Consider the following 15,944-nt stretch of genomic DNA (forward strand, 5'->3'; position numbering starts at 1 on the left):
CCACCTGATTGAATCAAGCAATCGTTTTGTTCTGCTCGATCTTGAATAAGTGTATGCTTTAATACACGAAATACTTTGTTATAATCACGATAAATCCCAAGGATCATGCTCAACGGGAGCATCATTGTTATTTGATTTGATTTTGCTGTAAACGCTTTTCGTTTAATATACCCCTCGTTATAATTTTGTGATCGCTTTATGATCCCATTTACAATTGCAAGCATTGCCGTTCCATCATTTGAAGCGCCTGGTGCTGTAACACCAAGATTATTGCATGCAGCGATAAGTGAAATCCTTGTGGCGGCTGAAACAGCGACTGCGGTTGGTGTGAAGATACCTAAAGATTCGGCATTGTCTATGAGAAAATCTCCGACGAATGCTGCATTATCATTAGCGTTTTCAGCATTCGGTATGTTGCCGTAATAAAAAAAATAATTTGATATGGTTATTCCAGTTACAGTGCCTTTAAACCACATCATCTTTGTTGCAATTGTTCTTGAATAATCATCGGTAAAAGAAACGATGTTAAAAATTGAACTTGCATACTGCAAGTGCATCGAAATATCATCCACTGTATGATTAGCCAACTGGTATCGTGCGCTTCTAAACAAGCTTCAGCCATTATTGACAAGTACAATTTCAATACCAGCTGAAATATCACCACCAATTGCTATTAATATTCAATCACGAATTTCTAACATCGCTTCATGAGGCAATAGAAACACATCTTCATCTCGAGTATTAAACGTTCTAAAGCCAGCTTTATTTTGTTCATTCGAATTTTCGACGAGACATTCTATGTACTCGAACTCTGTCGAATCATCAATATCTAATCCATCAGCAAAATTGAAATAATTTTCAACGGACATCTTTTTAATTGTATAACCCACACAAAACTGTGTTAAAAAGCAGCAACGTCAACTTTTGTTTTCTTGACAAATTTACGTACTATTTATTCACCTTTCGGCGATAACAATTTCTTTATTGTTGTTTTCATCGCCTTTTTAGTACCAAACGTTGGACAAATATCATAAATAACTTGAACTATTTCATTATGTCTCGGCATATCACTTCGTGAAGGGCTTTTAATCTTATCAGCGATCTTTTGTTCGACAGCTGTTCCAGCAGCAGACGCTGTGCATGTAGCAAAAGCTTTTGATGCGTCAATAGGAATTGGAGCTACTCTATTCGCGATTCCTGGTATATTTTCGACAAACTTTGTAAATCTGTTTCCAAAAATTCTACTTACTAGTTTTATACGTTAAATTTTTCTTCTATATATGTTTTATTAAATACTGGACAAAAATCCAGGTCAAGTACGTCATAGCGTATACGTGTAAGTAGTACGTAATGACCTCATTGACAGATCAAGTTGCCGTACGGACTGAACCGTTAGCTGCAATATTATACTTGATATGTGCGTTTCAAGATTAATGGGATAATAAATTATTTGTCTATGAATAACTTGCATTGATGATCCTGGTGGAACGTAAGGTGATAAACTGTACACTGTCTGTCCATGACCACCTCGCGCATAATAGTAACCGGATGCAACTGAGCAGTTAATCAAATCATGTTTACTTGTGTTACATTTACTGCAGCATTTCAGTCGTAGTATACTGTTTGTTCGATGAATTGTTGATTACTAAAATCTAGCAATGACGCAATACTTCTTGTTGGTGTAAAGTTAACTAACAAATTAATTTTTTAACGTAATTCTTGCTCGTGGTGTGTTATATAATTTGGCGTTAACTCAAAATTGTCGCCGATGACTTTGTTTTGCTATTAGCTTTATAATTACTTTATACGCACCTTGTGCAATTTTAACAGTCCCTTGTGGTGATGCTCCTTGTTTAAAAGTAAAATCATCATTGACGTTTTTTTATATATTTGCCATGGAATGCCATGCTGCAGTAGAAATTAATCCTATTTCATAATGTAAATCGGGCTCAAGTTGCATTGGTGGATTATCATTGATAGGAACATTTGCGTTATCATTTTCAAGTGAACAGTCAAGTAGTAATGTTGTTAACATTTTAAAAAAATCTTTATTGTTACATTAAAATAAGATCGATATGTAAAGTCTCGTATTCATCCGATGTTATTAATCCATTTCCTCGGAGATGATCTATTATATCAACTATTTCACTGTTGATTTCAGTACTAACATTTCCTGCTTCTTTTGAAGATATCAATAACATCAGTCAGTCAACCATTCAATTATTTGAGGTAAATACTCGAACCCCTAATCCTTGTATTTTTTGTAAAGCTTTTGGTCGATTATTATCACTTGTAAAAAAAAGTGTATAATAAAGCTCCAACCCTTACCAAAACTAGTTTTAACACGAGCTTCATGTGCTGTTTTAATAAACATCTTAGCAATATTTCCATTTCTAATATGATCCATGTTTTTAACATTTCCTCTTTCCCTCTGTCATTTTGTACATTATTATGACCAGCACTCCTGTTATCATATATTTCTTCAATTTTTTTCAGTAGTGTATTACATTTACTCCCATTTCATAATGGTATTAAGGTCTTTGTCAGTAATACCAATTTTATTTAAAAACTCATTGTATTCATCTGTTGTTATTTTTTCTCTCGTTTTTATTTCTAACATATTTTATCCAATCTGCAATATCCATCAATTTTACAGTGGCTTCTGCTTATGTTTTTTGTTCCTCTGAAATTTCATTGTTTTTTGATTACTTCTCTTAATAAATTTCGTGTTTCAACAGCTGACGATTCAGCTAATCATTTTTGTTGTGTAAATGGATTATTTATTAATCTGTTAAACTCATCTTGTCTCGCAACGGGATCAGCAATGTTTGCTACAAGCATCTCCGGAATTCTTTTTGTTTTCCTCGTTCGAGCTTTCACTAGGCAGCCCTAATAAACCTTTCTCTTTCAATTTTTTTAGCGCTTCCTCACATAATGTTGGTATTTCAGGTTGTTTGCCAAGCACAGCATCAGTTACAGGTTTAAAATTTTTGGCAGTTTTTATCTTCTGTAGCACGATGTCCATGACAATTTTGTCAAGTTAGGCGGCAATACAATGACGTTAATTATGGAAATTAGTGAAATAGCATGATCATACACTCTAACTGCAGACGTTGATCTAGCAAATAAAAAATACGACGACGACGCTGATTCAGTATTACAAAAGAATATTTTAATAACAAGAGCAACTTATTTACCACTTGCTGATGGAACAATGACAGGAATAATTTAGTAAATAAAACCTATGCAGACTCACTGTCACAGAAGGTTCTCACAATAGACTTAAAAATTGTCCGAACTAAAAAGAAATAAAAACTACGAAAATATATAAATCTCAACGATAGTTTCTCAAAACGTGATATTTTCAAGCATATTGGGATGTACTATCAAGACAAACAAACATTACTGGAAGTTATTGGCAATAAACCAAAAGACGCCGAACTTTTCCTAAAAGCGTATATAAACGAAGTTCGTCCATTAATATATAGACCATATTATAGATCCTGTCATTGTAAATAAATAATTGAAGATAATTGAAAACTTTAGCGCCAAATTGATAATTTTGATGATGTTGAAAGAGAAATGCTTTTCAATGAGTTTGAATCATTAAATTTACCTTTACAGAAGATTCACCATATGATATTAGCGAAGCCGATACTGTTTCATTACCTACACTATAAGAATTTCGTGAGTTATCGTTGTTAATATACTATAACAATTTGTGAAATTATGTACAAAACCTTATGAAAAACTATTAAAAATGCTTAGTGGATATATTACCAATCATATGTATATTGATATTAGCAACAAAATTATACTCGGATTGTTAATTTTATCGAATTTTGTAAACGCATATGGGATTATTAGACAACATCTTGTTCTTAACAATGTTAGTATACGAGGTATAACGCTAGTACTTGGGTAAATTGACAAATTAGAAAATGATTACAAGGATATTGTAAATAATTTGGTTGGCACCAAAGAATATAAATTTAATTCGTATACTTTGTTAATAAAAGATGAAGTATTAACAGATCAACGGTATAAGGATAAGGCATAGTTTGTCTATGACAAGTACAGAAATTTTATAGCTGATGAGGCTGATACAGATTTTTGTGAATATCTTTAGAGAATTGTTGGAGATGCGATCTTCAAAATTGTGTAAAACATTATCGCACAAAAATATAACAGTGAAGAAACACAAATTATTGATTTCAATCATATCTCAGAAAATATTCAAGAATATGAGCTTAATAAGTTAATACAATATTATAAGTTTTATCAGAAGAAACTTTGGTGCACAAAAATGCTATAGGTATTAAGTAAATATTTACGAGTAATTTTATATTTACCGTTGTTATTAACTAGCTTTGGTATAGTTTCTAGCGGAGCAATGTTAAATCCATTTTTGTTAATTATCTCCGGAATCGGTGTTAGTTTATTAACTGCGTTAAAATGAATAGAACCTAAAATTGAAACAAACAAAAAATGCTTGTAAAACATCAATTATAATATATAAAGGGTTACTGGACCAGATTAGATCTTATCTACGTGGATCTTAATATGACATGAACGATTTAATTTACGAGTTTCATACAAATGATAGTGTTCTTACAGAAATTTTACCAATGCGAGTATGTCAATACGAAAACAAATATGAAACGGAACGTTTTAGTGAATAGTTAACTTAGCTCTGCTAAACATAAAAGTACCATTTCATACATTTCATTATGATAATAATCTCTTGAATTTTCTCGCCATTCTTCTTCTTCAGCTTATAAATTTGCCCTTTTTTTGCAAATATGTAATATAATCATAGTCATCATCTGATTCATACTTATCAATTTTATCACATCTTCTCTGGTATTCTATTTTTATTTTTCTTCTTAATTCTTCTCGTTCTTTTCGTCTCTTATTTTCCTCACGTTCCATAATCATTTCCTGTTCTCTTCTTCTTTCCGCACGTTCTCTCATTATTATAACTCTGTTATCTTCTTTGTCATCTTCTCTTCTTTGTTCTACTTCTCTTATTCTTCTTGCTATTTCTCTTTGTGCGTTGTGTTGATTCATTTCTTATAATATAGCCTAATCTCTAATATAAAAACCAAATTTTTAGTAATAGATGATAAATAGTATACTTTCAGTCAGAAACAGTCCTTTTTTAGTTTATACTCATCTATCGAATAAAACTCTCATAGAAACTCAGAAACCTAAAATTTGTGATATTTTATACATCAAAACAAAATCTGAGATAGAAGCGCTAAAATTTGCAATTTACACTTAATGCAAGACAAATAGTACGCGTTGAGCCAGAAACCTTGTTTTCTAATACTGCTGACTGTTATGGATCATTTCCCCATATGTTTTCCACTTTTGTTTGTTGCTTTCGTTTCTGATTTCTTTGCCCTGAATTTATCAGTAATGGGTTTTTCCAGTTCTGATTCTTTACTATTTAGCTTTGTTGTTGGTGGTTGCGGTTGTTGGTTTAGTCTGGTTACCTTTGCACCAAGTTGTGTAGGTACTGTTTGGATTGGTATGGAGTTTGTGGTTAGCTGCTCTATAGATTTGTTGTCATTTTTCGTGGCGAATTGGTAATGCTTTTGGGTTCTCTTCCAAGTTCGTGTCTGTCCATTTTGATTGAGATAAGTGGTTGCTTTGGGGCGTCAATCCAAGTGTTTCCATGAAATTATCAATGAGTATCATTTCTGTTTGATGGTTTGCCCTATTATTATTTCTCTTATGGTTAGCAGATGTTTAATTGTTGAAGTTTCCATACTTGCTGGGACGTAGGTTTCCGTTGGAATTGTGTCATCCATGTTTTGAGTTTCTGATCCGGGAGCCTGATTTTTGTCACGAAAAGTTACTTCCGTGTCGATACTGAATGGTGATGGCGAGAAAGGAGCCATAACTGGGGATATTGATGATGTAAACATTGAAGATCGAAGTGAATTTATCAACGGTGGGGATCTTGGCATTGTTGCATGGAAGCCATGAATCCGTGTAATAGTTGTATTAACAATTGGGCTTGTGGCAAAAAGGCCCATAGTTGGTTGAGGTTGATTGTTTGGGGTTTTGTTTTACCTTTCCTCACTATGATTGTTTGTTTTTCTGTTTGGTGTAGGAAATTTGGCCATTTTCAGTATGTTGTTGACTTTTTTATGGTATGATGCATGTTCCTGATTTCGTTTTTATTTTATTACTCCTTATTGCGACATTTTACGTTGTAATTGTTCTGCATTTGTTATTTTGTATTTTAATCTTAATTTGATAGAGTTGAATCTAATTGAATGTATTGCAGTTGATTATGTGACCCAATATCAAGTGACAGTAAATCTTACAGTGGTCAACAATGAAAAATGATTAACGTTTAAGGATTCCGCCCAGGTGGGTGCTAATGTGAATCCTAGCGCCTGTTTTGGTTTAAGAATCAATTGTCCCGACTACTCAATTCAATTATCTATACCTACGTCTTTGTTTGAATCGATAGCCATGGGAGGGGGGATCTGAAATAAGGGCACCAAATCCGTACACTGAAAACCTGGTGTGTACAGCTAGTTCAATCAGGCGTGACCTGATTTGGGTACAAGTTCGATATTTTGTTTAATTTTTGTAGATGATATGGATTATTTATATATTTAAGTTTAAGTACTTGTAAATTAATTTAAATCTTTTGCGATGGCAATAAGTGTTGATATATTGAGATAAAATAAGTATCAATTATAGCTAATGTTGACCTAATATTGACTGAATGATAGCTGAATGTTAAGTTATAGGTTAGTAGTGAAAAGTTAAGGAAAATTAAAACAGCACAGAATAATGTTACCCGAAGGCTTAATAAATACTTGCTATTATTTATGTTTGTGTTACGAAAAAGAGGATAATGTTTCTCCTTTGTTGCTTGTTCTTTGTTTTCAGGTATCAGGTTGGCGGGCTGGAACTCCTAAAGCTGGGCGGACTGCTTGGCGGGCTGCTGATCTTCTGGTCTAAGTTATTTTGTACTGCAAGGCTGGTGAATGTCAGATAAGACTTTAATAAGATATAACTGCTGGGCGGGCTGCTGTTTCTTTGTTGAGTTTTGGTGGTGGTGGTGGTTAAAAGATATGTCCCCGACAACTCCAATGATGCAACAACAACAGTGCGTCTGTCTCGTTCTCTGGTCTGACTGCGAATGAATGAATGAATGACACGATTTATTGATTGATTCTTTGAATTTACGTCTCGAACGCCCTATTGGGCATGTGTGAATAACTTGTACTTTCACAGCAGGCTAAATAATTCATCGTGGGGGAAGGAAAAGAGGCCCATCCTCCACGTGTTTATGTACACATTGTGTGCTGATTAATTTGTCCATTTTATGATTGTATTATATATGCTCTACGGGACATATGATGGGTGGTAGTTGCATCACGCATGTCCATCGCCTCAGTTAGTTTCTACTGTTTGATGTTTAATTACTCCAAGGTGAGAGGAATTGGGGCCACACTCTCCATTTAATTATATTTACTATCTAGTGGAGAGTGGACTTATAGCCACTCTCCCCACGTATTTATGCGTACATTGTACGCTGTGTAATTGCAATGTCGGATCGTAGCAAGGGAGAAGGGTAGGTTGATTGGCGCCAGTTCACAGGAGAGGCTTTCTTAAATTCCAGTATCGAGGCTTAAAGTTTGTCGTCTTGGACAATTTGGAATGTAAAATACTCTGTGCTGTGTTTGTTTTGTTAGAACAGATGGATATACCTTTGATGACAACACATTGTGTGGTTGGCCCAGATAGTTCTGGGTTTTAGACCACCTTATATGCTGTTATATTTGAGGTCTTTCTTATTTCTTGATATTTATGTAGCCGCCTTGTGCGGCTGGGCCTCATGGTCTTTGGTGTTTTGGCCACCTTATACATTATTAAATTTCGGTCTTATTTTGCTAGTATTGTAATTTTATTTTGGCACCTTGTGCGGCTGGTTCTGATGGTCGTAGGTGTTTTGACCATATTATATTATTCAGGCGAAACCATGCCCTAGGAGACATGGTTGCGTTTGCCCCTCATTGTTAGGGGCGCGGTGTCGCGCCCCCTTGCAAAACTTTCCTCGGGTATTTCTATTATTTTTATTATTATTTTTGTTTTCCTAGAGAATGTTGTTCCTCTTTAATTGTTTTGTGTATTTTTGATTATTTCCGGTTTGGGCGTTTTGCGGGCGTTCAGGGTTTCCCAATAAGTGGTGGGTCCAAGAACGCGCACAGGCGAAACTATGTCCGTGATTGCTGTCGCCCCTCACTCGGCGGGGGAACCTCACCACACCCCTTAGCAAGAAATTTCTCGGGGTTTATCATTATACTTTTTTCCGAGGTGGACGTGGGGCAGCATGTTGGCCCTGATTCTTTAATATGGTTTAGAATGATCTGATGTGTTGTGCTAATGTTAGGGTTTTAGGGTTTTTTTTATGGGAATTCAGGGTATTTTATTGGAATCCAATTTTGTTTTGTTCGCTTTAGAATTTGTTTCTTTCATTCAGACATTTGGAACGAGTGTTGAAGATGTGATACAGGTCTTCTGGTATTTGGCAGTCTAAGCAACTGATAGTGGATGGTTTGGGCCCTATATGCTTTCCAAAGCCGCTAGCCAGTTTGATTTTGCAAATGGTAATTCTGTTAACAATTTTTGTTCCAAGCTATTTACTGTTGGTGCTTTAATGGTTCTATTTATATCACTCTGGAAGGCAATAAGTTTACGTCCTTTGATTCCAATATTCCTGCAATTTGTTATCAATATTAGTTTTGATTATGATGTAGATTTCAGTTACACTATAATTAAGAGGTACCGGATTTGGGTCTCCTAATTTTAGCTTGGAGACCTGATCAGCTTTTTTGTATCCTAAGATTCCTATGTGGGATGGTATCCACATGAATTCCACTATCTGTTTGTTGACATTTAGTTCCTTAAGTAGAGGGAATATTTTGCTGAGAAAATTTTCTCTTGATTTGGTGTTTTTTGTTTGCATAGATCTAACGACGCTAAGTGAGTCCCTTATTATTACTGATTTGTTTATATTGTTATCTTAATCCATTTCAGAGCTTCCGAGATGGTCAAGAATTCTTCTGTAAAAAGTGGAGGAATGGTCAGGTAGTCTGGATCCCATCTGAGTTTTGTATTCCGGGACCACCACTGCTTCTGATGATCTGGGAGGTTCTGATGTTTTAGAACCATCGGTGTATATCTTGACAAAATTTGAGTTTGTGTTAAGCATTTCCATTGTACTGGTGGTTTTCAGCCTTATTTCCTGTTCAAGTTTGTTACCACGTTTTGTTGCATTTAATGGCGCAATTGATGATCGCTACACATTCTATACCTCGAGAACGGATGTGAAGGAAAACATCTTCTCTCACCAACTACCCATATCATATACCAAACATCCCCATATTGAAGTGATCTAACCAAAATTAAATTTTCTACTAGGCAACACACTAATATCAAAGATTTTGTGTTTCGGGACAAGTGATTTTTGTTAAGGGAAACAACAAACAAACACACACACACATACAAATACAAACACACAAGCACTATTTTTTGTGTTTATAGATAAGTCTTTTTGCCAAGGAAAAACAAACCTATACACACACAAACGTACGCGCGCACACACACACAAACACACACACAAACATACAAACGTACACGCGCACACATACATATACACACACACCAACGTTGGCACGCTCAAATACAAACACAAACACTATTTTTGGTATTTAGGGATAAGTTTTTTTGTTAAGGGAAAAGACAAACACATATACACACAAACGTACGCACACATACATACAAACGTACACACATAGTCATGCACACACAAATGTACGTGCACACACACACACACAAAATCATATTATTAGTAATAGATCAGTCTCTCTTTTCTGGAGATCTGGTTATTCCTGAAAAGGGCTGGGTTTTTTTAAGCTCAGAATGTACCTGGTTAATGCAGGCACCTTCCAGATCGGGCACCACACACGCATCTACTGCTCCAATTTTGCTTCCAATTCAGTGTTGTTCTTGCGAGTGGACAGGGAGCTGGAGCTGCTACACCATCCCATTCCTCAGTCTGAGGGATTGTGAGACTTGTTCTTCTCCTCCTGCCAGACCCGTGGAAGCTGTGGTTGTCGTGGTTGCTCTCGCTGCAGCTCCCTTTCTTCCAATTCTTCCTCCCAATTTTATGTCTGGGGACAGAGGCTCTCGGTGGTGAGTGGTGGTGGTACTGGCTGTGGCTGACACTGTGGTGGCTATGGCGTCAGTATTATTGTGGGATATCCTAGTGACAATGGAAATCGCAGTCAAAAAGGTCGTGGGACACTCTGTCAACAAGAGGAATTTAACATGGGGAAATTTAACATAGATGGGACTATAGAGCGACAAAAAAGAATGGGACTGTATAGCGACAAGGTAAATTGAACATGGGAATATGGGTTGGTTTACGGACAGTGGGACTTACCATTAATATAGGGACAAAGACAGAGATCAAACATACAGACCGAAAAAATTTATGCAAGAAAGCAAATCTTTTCGTGGCATAAGAGTGGCCCTGAAAAGGGCCTTTGGTGTTTTGTTAGCATCATTCCGTTAACATAAAGGGCAACGCATTTGTCTTCTTGTTCCCTCACCAGTACCTTTGCCACCTTCTCCTTCTTTACCACAGATCGATTATTTTAAACAGCGACAATAAGAAGAATTGGAGAAATTTTACAACAGCAGAAAGAAGCAGAACAAGTTTTTATCCTTCAACAGCAACAGTGAGAAGACGAAGAGGCAGAAGGAAATGACAGGAAGAATCAGCAGATAAGAAACAATGTCTAAGAGAGAATGAGAATCGTGAAAGCCAAACGGTGTCGGTACTCTTAGACATTTTAGCAGAGATAAGGAGTCTGAAACAAATGTATCAGGCTTCTTTATTACGACACAAGAGAAAAAGACTTTCACAAGCCAAACAACCCAGCCCTGCGGCTTTATCTGCGATACCACCCCTCGTAATTTCTACCAAATCATCATCGACAGGAGCAAGTCCAAAAGTAAGTCTTGACCGTGGCAAAGGCCTTAGATAGTTACAAATGATTACATTCCGTTCCTGAGTTTGTGTTTTAAAAAAAAACAAATACCCAATGGTCCTTTTCAGGGCCACCCACATCTCCGGAAAAGAGATAGTATTTCAATTGCCAAAATCGCTTAAAACTCAAAAGCCATTTTTACCCATGATGTACGTGTGTGAGTGAGTGAGTACGTGAGTGTAGGTCCTTATTCTAAAATTCAAAACCAAGAGACACGTTTTCTGCCTGGTCTATTCTGGTACAACTTTTACAATCCAATTCACTACACAACACTTTTAAAAATTTCATAGACTTCTTCTGTGCCTTTGTTCACTCTCTGTTTTTTTAAAACTTCTTTGCTTTCACAGGTTTTTCATCCTCTTCGTCCATACTTTCTCATCGTCTGTTTTTTTTCTTCTCTTATTTCTCTTTTCTGCACGTGTCTGGGTTCTTCCTTTAGGGAGGGTACCTCTTGTTCTTCCTGTTCGGAACCCCTCTCTTCATCTTGCTCCTGTTGTTTCTTAGGGCATTCTGAAGACCAATGTCCTTTCTCTTGACAATGATAACAGGTATCTTGACTGTTGTCGCTTCTGGCACCTGCCATGCTTTTTTTGACGGTCTGGACTCTCTGAAGACAAATGTACTTTCTTCTTACAGATATAACAAGTAATTTGACTTTTATCTCGAAAGGAGGGGGAGTAGTCCGTGCGCTTGTCTGAAGAAAATTTTCTTATGACACCTCGCAAAGCTATGATCAGAGTTCGATCTGTGTGGGCTCTTCCATCGTTCTGGTCGGTTAGAGAATCAAGATGAAAAGATCTCATCATGTCATGGAGAAAGGATAAGAAAGTAAGTCAGAAACGTGATTTGTCGCCTCGCACAGTAGCTGACGTCTTGGCTCAAAATCATGTCAGTGATTTTGAAGATGACAAGAGTCAGCCAGAATCCAGACCCAGAGAGTCTACATGCAGCCAATGTGCACCACCATTAGTAAACCCTGAAAACTACCACATTTGAGAGACGGAAAAGCGCTCCTTTAGAAAATTTAGAACGAAGGCTTACACGTACACGGTAAAGATTTCAGGTCCAAAGTACCACTAGAGAAAGCAGAGGGTTTCATCACTGAGTATGGAATTCATTGTTAACCACACTGAAACGACAATGTGAAGCCAAAGAGGACGATCCCTTGAGACTTTTCATTCATCACGATAATTTAAAGTCACCCGATTGGATCAAGTTTAACAGCCCAGCAGAATTGACACCTTCCAAAGTCATCGACAAGTTTCAACATGTGCTACAATCCAGCGATAAGTTTCACATCATCGATGGAAACGCCACACTGTTCATGACCCACGTGTCTCTTCACAAGGGGCCGGACGCAGAAAGGGGTTATTGGTGGACGACCTTCGTAGCACCGAAACGAGCCTCGTCCGAATTAATAATCCTCAAGACCAGATGTTTTTAGCCCGTGCCATCGTGGTGGGACGAACGTATGCCAACAGGAATGACATGGCATAATGAAAATGAACCTGGAAAACTATTCAATGATCGAACCGAGCCAAGCAAAGATGAGAAGCAGAACTCCTGTTACAACAAGTGTGGCTATCCAAAGAGACACCTTGTTGCATTCCTCAAATACAAAAATTACAAGACGTCTTGGCTCCACGCTACACAGTGAAAGTACACCCTCAAGAAGTGTGCGGTTATATGTTGTTTCGAGGCAAATATTTAAAAGACGGAAAATAAATTCACGTCTATTATCACGATGAACATTTCAATGTCATTACCAGTATCACTGCATTCTTGGGATACGGTTATTGCTGTGAAAAATGTGATTGTGGTTATAACAAACGAGAGCAACACAAGCAATGTGGATCGAAATGTGAGGGATGTTTGGCCTCTAAGCCCTGTTTGGACGAAGGACAACCACGAGTGCATTTCCCTGCCGTCAGCGCACTTTCATCAGCCCTGCCTGTTACCATCAACATTTGAAGACGGAAGGTTCACAGCAGAAATGTTCTCGTCAACTGCTGAGATTGTGCTTCATTCAGTTTAGCTAAATTAAATGTCATCCTCTTAGGTTGACGAGTCAATAATAGATGGTCAGACTGTCAGTCCGTCAGTCATTTTAATTAATGTCCTTTGCTCCCATATGGGTATTTACGACTAGTTAGTGTCCCGTTTGGGGTTATTTGATATTTTCTAGGGGGAAGGAGTAGTGCCACTTTCCCCGGCGCATTAATGTACTTAGGAAGCGCTATTTGATTAGTTCCGATTTTGGGACATTGATGTCTCACGGGACTCTTGGTGAGTGGGAATGGCCCACACGCACTCACTTATATGGTACATGTCTAGCAGTGGCAAATATATGTCGGACAGAGTAGAAGGGATGCGCCCTACATCCGGGATCATTTTCCCCACAGTTTCCGAATTGTAGGATAGAGCAGATCGATGTTGTTAGTATGAGATTTGATGATTACCGATCACCTATTGCATTGCTTTATTGATTATACATTTGGACGACTCAGGATGCTAAAGAGGGTGATAGGTGCAGGTGTAGAATCAGCCCGCATTTCGCGGAACACACTCGTACTTGGGCGATAATCTGGATGATACCCCCGCCGATAGTTTTCCACCCAGTCACTCCAAGAAGGATGTCCGGTGATGCAGTAATAAGATATTGTATAAATGGATATTGGGCTATATCTTACTTCTGAATCTGTCACTAAATTGTATTGCCTGTATAACCACCCATGGTGCCGTAGTTGGAGATGGGTGCAGAAGCATCATCAGCCCGCATTTCGCGGTACACGCCCATACTTGGGCGGTAAACCGTATACTACATCCGCACCCAACACCCTACCTGTTTCAATGCATGAAACTAAGGGGTGTGTCATTGGGTTGAGTAAGTGACTAATTGTAAATATATATATAGGATTTAAGAAATGTCAAGACGGTATGAGTATAATAGATCGGGTTATATCTTGTCGATTGTGTCACTCTCCTTGAGGAAGATCAACATTGCATAATTTGCTTGATCGGGGTTAGGATTAGTTTGATAAAGCAGTTAGGGATAGGTATATATACGATGAGCCAATTTTCTTTAACGTGGTGGTTAATTTCTTTCTTTGTTTTTCAGTCCTTAGAGATGGGATGATAGTGTCCGATGAAATTAGCACACTTCTGGCCTGTGAATGTGCATTTGATGATTTGGCTTCCGCCGCAGGTGTCACATCGCTTTTTGTTTTTGCAACTGCAGGCGTGGTGTCTCCACGCCTTGAAATGACTGCAGAAGCGACGTGTTTTGTTTTATTCAAGGAGTGAATACGAGTAGCCATCAAAGTAAATGAGCACTGGCGGGATTGAATAAAATTCCAGTATCATTATAATGGTCAGTTGCTCTTGACATGACGAGAACATGGAAGCTCTGGATATGTCGGCTCCTGGGTTTGTTAATCCTATGGCCAGGTCATTGTTGTTTGGAAGATTCTATTTCGGATGTAGTTTAATGACCTTTTTGTAGGTTACATTAGTTTTTGGTCCATTCATCTGTGTCTGATTGATCTTGGCTTTTTAAGTTGCATAAGGTTTTTGTTCCTTTTCCTTGATCATGGTCTGTGTCACGGAATTGTGTACGAGTTATATCACTATGTTTATGTACATTGGGTTTCGTTGCCGCGTACAGCGTCACCCGAGGGTGGTATATTTTTTCGGCTTAGTTATTTCGAAATCCTGAGCGAAACTCAGACCATGCTGCACCAACAAATTGCCTGCAGCGGGGAAACTAAGTACCTAGCTGCGCATATTTCTCACAGCTATTGTACATATAGAGCAAATTCTCTATAACCAAAACATATTACGCCAAGTCTTGTCAGGAAGGTTACCCCTTTACGGAAGCAAATCTCTAGCTGTAGAGGTAATTCAATTTTCTTTATTACTATTCGTTTATATGACTGAATTGTTTTCATGCTTTAGATGTTTTAGAACCTTAATTAATGTTTCAAAAAGACTTGTATCTGCAAACATATCATTGAATGCAGTAGCTAACGAGCAGGAAACATATATTTATTCTAAATTCTACGGAGAGTCAATACCTAGGTTATACAACGCCATATTAGAAATACTTTAGTCTGGTTCGTGTTAGCTATTTGTTGCAACTGAACAGACAAATTGATATTTAATTATATGCTGTTTGCATTAAACGATTAATGTAATGGGTAACGAATTCATGTGCGCGCGCATGCGCTACATATATTACTGCAGAAGTACTTAACCGTGTCATATGTACTACACGGTTTAGTTATCATTTTAGCTGCCTAAATGCCATGCCTTGTATATGGTTAGCAGCAGAGGGGGCGAACAGACCACTTGTCTGAAACCTAATTTACTTAAAGTATAAGCTTCTTCCGAAAAAAAATAAGGTCACTAATAACCTGACCGAGAGCTGTGTTTACATACCGGAGGTCCTCGCCCCCTCTGCTGCTATAATTAAATCATCATCATATTAATAAATGCCACCGGCTAGTAAATCTCACACCGCTAGATTAGCTCGAGAAAGACTAGAAGCAATAAAGAAATTCCTTCCTGTTGGAGATTTATATAGAAAAAAACCTTCAAGCACAACAAATTACAAAACAATTTACGGAGATGGACTTGGTGATGTTGTTCAGGGTCTATTTAGAAAGATGGCTACAAAAGCAATACCGATTGCAAAACAATTAGGAATGAAGGCTATTGAGGCTGTTCGTGATAAAATTCCTGGCGCCATTGGTAATCCTGCCAGTAAAGCGTTCTCGACTGTCAAGGACAGACTAGCTCGATTAGTACGAAGAAAACAGCAGCAACCAATGAAACTGGCCAGCACTGAAGTCATGCCCG

Source organism: Sinohyriopsis cumingii, chromosome 6 (assembly GCF_028554795.1).
Source record: "Sinohyriopsis cumingii isolate HCF-2022 chromosome 6, ASM2855479v2, whole genome shotgun sequence".
Lineage (NCBI taxonomy): Eukaryota > Metazoa > Mollusca > Bivalvia > Unionida > Unionidae > Sinohyriopsis > Sinohyriopsis cumingii.